Below are 6047 nucleotides of genomic sequence, written 5' to 3' on the forward strand. Positions count from 1 at the left end.
GCTGTGTGCCCATTGGCTACTAAGCTACTACGTTACAAATTATTGGTCACCTACCACTAACACCCATTCTAAACCCATAAACAGCTTCCCACAAACAGCTGCCCATTCTTCTTCTGTTGTTTTGGTTTCTTGCTTCTGTTGATGCTAGAATTATCATGGGTAGAAACTGAATTCTCACGGGTACAAAGTGATTGTGTCCAAATCAATATCTGTGAGACTTTCAGTCCAGCTGTCAGTCCTCACAGCCACCCAGGCTATTGGCCCTCGAGTGTCTGTCAGAGACATAGGTATAATTCTAATTTAGGGCAACTTTACCGTGATTGGTTGGCCCACTGTTAAGTTATTCTGAAAAGTTTCAGTTTTATTTGGAGTTGTTTTAAAAGACATAGGACTCAGTAAAGTTCATAAAACCAGGCTGCCCATCAGCCCATATCGGTTGTTTATCTGGTACAGCACAGAAGGTAACCTTTTATCCCACCCAGGCTTGTGTGGCTTAAGGTAGTGTTTTAGTAAACCATTGGCACGCTCCACAATTTCATTTGCCTGGGGACAATAAGGTGTATGGAAAATCCATTTGATAATTTCTTTTTTGGTCCAATCCTGTACCACCACACTGGTGAAGTGTGACCGATTGCTACTCTGTATAGAGTCTGGGATAGGGAGACTGGAAAACCAGTCGCTAAGTTCTGAGATAGTTTCTGCATGGGCATGCCTGCTCTTAGTGGTCTTTAATAGCCCAGATTTAACTTCTAAACTTGTTAGCATGTATCTGTAACTATTAGATGTTTTCAGAGGTCTAATATAATCTATTTGCTAGGTTGACCAGAGTGTCTTATTACTCTTGATGTGTAAAGGCGGTGCCAGGTCCCGGTGATTTTGTTCAAGCCTCAGCTGGCACTGCGGACACTGTGTGAGAATGTCTTTACACATCTTCCTGGTTTTTGGCCAGCCTCTGCTTTGTGCTGCAAAAAATAGAGCCTCCTGTCCAGGATGTCTTAATTTGAAGTGTCAGGAAAATTAATCCACAAACACCAGAGGTTTATGTCCAAAAAGGAGACAGAGGAGTCCTGTTACTTTATTCAAATAAAGGGAGAGGCCATGGGGCATTCCCCTGGGGTCTCTCAAATTGTTAGAGGATGCAGCCTCCTTTTTATCCTAATTTCCCGGCTGCATTTCCCTCTCTCTTTCCCCATTGGCTGAGGTACTTGAGAAGTACAGACTTCCCGAATCACTTAATACAGACCCCCTTCTAATGTATACCCTCCCTTTTTTGCTTCTTTCATCTCTCAGTATCTATCTTTACCTATCAGCAGACCCACAGTTTGTTTGTAAAGACAAATCTATCTCATTCCTTTCAGCAGTGTAGCTATTCACTTAATTGGTACCAATGTTGTGGGTCCTCTAATTCATCAATTTCTATTTTTTTTATCTTTGTTAGCTGATCTACTTTGTTGTTCTAATAAGTTTGTAAGGCTTGGTCATTTGTGTGGGTTTTTGGGACTGAGCCTGTAATAACAGCCATTTCTAATTTTCTTTCTGCCAAACTGATTTTCTGTTCACCTGCCAATCCCATGCTTCCCACTGATACAACAACTGTGTGGCACCGGCCCATACGGCATATGAATCGACATATACCGTTTTTGCATTTTCCTTTACTGCCAGTAATACAGCTTTCAATTCTCCTACCTGTGCACTTCCTAATCCTTCTTCTATTATTTCCACTCCTGTTTCAATATTCAGAGCCACTGCTCTGTATTTCCATCTACCATCAATGCGTTTGGCTGAGGCATCAGTAAACCAGACACTTTTTACTTCGGAATTTGAGGTAAAAGCAGGGGCATCCCATATAGGGCTGTGTTTATATGGTTGCTGCAGAGCTAACATGTCTGGAGTAGCAGTTATCTGCAATTTTGTAGGCTTTGTTGGCCCCTCAGTAACATCCATTTGGTCTGTGATCCCTGAAAGGTAAGCATACTACTTGTGAACTGTGGGTCGTTGTGTTATGCCCTCAGGGGGAGCACTGCCTTTCTTAATGCTGACTAGCAAGTTTAAAGGTCTTTGAATTTTTACAGGCTATCGCTGATGGATTTTTTCTACTTGTTTGAGGGTTCTGGTCAGAAATAATAATCCCTTTTCCCAATCAGTGTACTTCTTTTCAGTGTCTTTCAATGCTGTGGAACTGAATCCTAGTGGGCGTTTTGGTCCGTGTGCTCTTTTTTGAAACAAATTAGTCTAAGTTTCGTGTTCAGCAAAACCCCACTTGGCTATTATAGGGTCACTGGGATAGACTGGCCTGAGTGATTGGTATGTTTTCAATTTCTCTATTAGTGTTTTCAAAGCCTGTTTGCGGTTATCAAGCTATTCTCACTTATGATGTTTTCTTATTAGTGTGTATAAGGGTCTTGCTATTATAGAAAACTCAGGGACATGATTTCTTCAGTATCTCAGAGTACCCATGATTTGCTGTAGTTCCCTTTTTGTTGTGGGGGTAGGTATAGTATCCAATTTTGTGATGGTTTCATCTGGAATCACAGCTTGGCCTCCTACTCACCAAGTGCCTAAGAATTTAACTTCTTTAGAAGGCTCCTGACATTTGGTTGAGGGTACTTATGGAGAGACAGTTGGGAAGTTGAGCAGAAAGTTCTGCAGAGTTGGTAAGTGATGTGGACATTTTAACCTTAGTGGGCCACAAGCCCTGGGAACAGCAAACAAGAACTTGAAGAAAGTAGAAGGAACGTTATGTATTATTGTAACTTGTTTAAAGATAATCATGCAAGATGGTGGTTAATCAATGTTGCTAGGAAACATGGATATTGCGGTTTTCACTAAGGTAGTAGAAGGAGTATATAAGCCATGCTGTAGAAACAATAAACTGCTTTTGCTTGCATTAAGCTGTGTCCCATCTCTCAATTGCCGACAAATGGTGCTCCCGTGTGAGGAAGTGAAGATCCGCCTGAGTGGCTGACGGCGAGCCCCACAGGACTTAAGTGCTTCTGACGAGGAAGCAGGAGCCAGCTGACAAAGAATCCCTCCAGGATACGGAGGTGAGCTGTGGGTGATGCCTTATCCTGGTCTTAAAATCAAGAATCAAACACGGTTAGAAGGGAAAAAGGGATTTTACCTTTGTATTTATTTTAAGGATACGTAGGTGCACTACGTCCAGGTCGAATGCACCCCAATGCACACCGCAATGCCCCCCCACAATAGATCGAGTATAACATTATAGGTCTTACTAATTAGCATATCTATCAAAGATTCCTCAGTGAGAGGCTCGAGTGAGCCCCCGTCCCCAAGGAACCTTCCCCTGGATGGTTCTATCTTAGTTTACAAAATGTCTTCTGGAGAGGACCTTGGTGTCTGGGGAATTCTGATCCCTAACTACGAATGTTTAGTCTCCTAGCTTGACAAATAAGTCTAAGAATGTAGGCTAAAAAACACTAAGAATACAGAAGTTATAAGGTATAAAAGGGGTATAAAAGAAAAGGCAAAAATCATCATGGCATATGGGGAACATGGGTAACGAAATGTCTGCCCAAGAAAGAGACGTATTTGAAATCATGACTAAATTACTAGATAAGCATGGCAAACTTTTTTCTTCGCATGACCTAAAAGTCATGCTGAAATGGACAGTGGCCAAGCTGCTCGGGGTTACCTGTCTACAATTTTTACTAAAGAACTGTGGGACGAAGTGGGAGTCAAGTTATGGAATTGTGTGACAAAAGGGGATAAGGAGGTTGCAAATATGCTCCCCTCCTGAAGAGTGATTTATGAAACTATGATGGCTAAAGAGGGATCCCATGCTGAGGTTAAAGAGAATACATCTGGCTCTCCCTCTGTGGAGGATCCGGGAAGCTTCATACAATCTGAGGGCGCTGCACCTCCTCCTGTACAGCCCTCGACCCCCCCTCTTGTGGGAAAGCCAAAGGGGGGTCCCTTGCGATCTGTAAGGGCATTTGCCGTGGGGTAATGCTTTGATGATAGCAAGGAGGAGCAAGAAGACCCCTTTGACCCTGGACCTATTAACCCTGAAAGGGAACTGGACCTTTATCCCCCTGATCCCCATGACAATTGGGCTCATTTGAAACAGGAGGCATTGAAAGAGGGGGAACTGGACATTGCAGAGAAAATTGAGGCGTCTGTCCTTTATCAGGGCAAAAACCAGTGGAATCCGCAATGGGAGCTGGTGTCTTTTTTGGTAATTAAAGAGCTCCATCGGGCCGTGACAGAGCACGGCTTAAGCTCTCCATATTTCGCGAGTTTGCTGTCTTCTGTGTTTAATGCTTATGTTATGACCCCACATGATTTAAAATCGCTTGCTCAGTTTTTCTAACCCCCACGCAATACTCTATGTGGGAAACTGAGTGGCGGAAAGGATTAAAAGCCCTCCACTTTTGCAGCCCTTAAAGGCCCCTCCAGGGACCTGGCAGTTTGCTTTGGCTGAGGCACACCTGGTCACTTGAAAAAAGATTGCTTTGCCCTGAGAGAGACTTAACCTAAAATCCCTGCCGTGTGTCCCCATTGCCATAAAGGCCATCACTTTGCTAATCAATGTCATTCTAAGTATGATTTTGAAGGCCAGCTGATCCAGGGAAACTGGTCCCAGAGTGCGGGACGGCACCGCCTGCAAACACAAATGCCTCAGCCGCCGCAGGCACCCCAAGGAGGACCGCCTCAAGTCTTTGCCCAGCAACTGCAGGCAGTGCCGGACTGGACCTGGCTACCTCAGTCACAGTAACGTTGTTAGACTCTTCTGTTCACTTACTCCCTACAAGAATTTTTGGGCCCCCAGGGCCCCAAAGAAGTGCCTTGATGTTAGGGAGATCCTCAACCACCCTTTCACGACTTTTTGTTCTCCCCAGGGTTATTGACTCAGACTTCGTAGGAGAAATCAAAATCATGGCTTGGACTCCTTTCCCACCTTGTACAGTTCCTAAAGGAACCTGCATCGCGAAGCTGATTCGTTTCCCACACGAATCACAACCCCCTGTAGAGGAACACAAAGAAAGAGTGGGAGGATTTGGTTCCACGGGAACCCTGCAAGTTTTATGGGTACAGGCCATTTAGGACAGACACCCTACTTGTAAATGTACCCTGTCTCTACAAGGACACCAAGTGACGCTTACCGGTATTTTAGATACCGAGGCTGATGTGACTGTCATTTCTTAAGCCAAGTGGCCTCCTGCTTAGGCCCTCACAGCAGTTGTCAAAGTTGCCATGTAATTCAAGTGATGGGACCAGAGGGCCATACAGCTTCTATTAAACCATTTGTTCTACCTGTACCCATGGTGTTATGGGGAAGCAATTTACTTTCCCAATGGAGTCTTAAAATTCAGTCTGATTTTTGATGGGGACCATTGTGGTGTGTGACAGCCTGAAATTAACCTGGAAAACTGAGAATCCTATTTGGGTGGATCAATGGCCCCTGTTGCTAATTAAATTATGCACACTCATTGAGCTTATCCAAGAACAACTTCAAAAGGGGCGCATAGTCCCCTCCACCAGTCCTTGGAACTAGCCTGTGTTTGTTTTTCAAAAACAAACAGGCAAGTGGTGCTTGTTCCATGACCTTCACAAAATTAATGTTGGTATGGAGGATAGGAGCCCTTCAACCTGGTCTCCCATCTCCTACCACGATCCCTCAAGACTGGCATTTGATGGTCATTGATTTAAAGGATTGCTTTTTTACCATTCCTTTGCATCCTGATGATGCTCCTAAATTTGCTTTTTTCTGTCCCAAGCATTAACATGCAAGCACCCTTGTAAAGATATCATTGGGTTGTCCTTCCACAGGGAATGAAGAATAGCCCTACTATTTGTCAATGGTTTCTTGCAAGGGTCCTCAGTCCCATCCGCCAGAAAATGCCTGATGCTCTCCTGTATCATTACATGGATGACATTCTCATAGCGGCAGAGAAACAAGAGGTTATGGAGGAAGCCCTAGCCCTTGTTATTACTGCTGTAAGCTGCCTCTGCGTCCTTTTTGGAGCAGTTCCCACTTTGCCCGGTCAGCTCTGGACGCCGCAGGCTGCGGGGGCCAGGCCCCGCAC

The 6047-nt window shown here is 44.5% G+C and overlaps 1 pseudogene; it reads left to right on the top strand.

Moving 5' to 3' along the window:
• The first annotated feature begins 5344 nt into the window (after nt 1-5344).
• The window catches only part of LOC108444684, a 3266-nt pseudogene continuing 2563 nt past the window's right edge, over nt 5345-6047 (top strand).

Source organism: Corvus brachyrhynchos, unplaced genomic scaffold (genome assembly GCF_000691975.1).
Source record: "Corvus brachyrhynchos isolate BGI_N302 unplaced genomic scaffold, ASM69197v1 scaffold1042, whole genome shotgun sequence".
Classification (NCBI taxonomy): Eukaryota; Metazoa; Chordata; class Aves; order Passeriformes; family Corvidae; genus Corvus; species Corvus brachyrhynchos.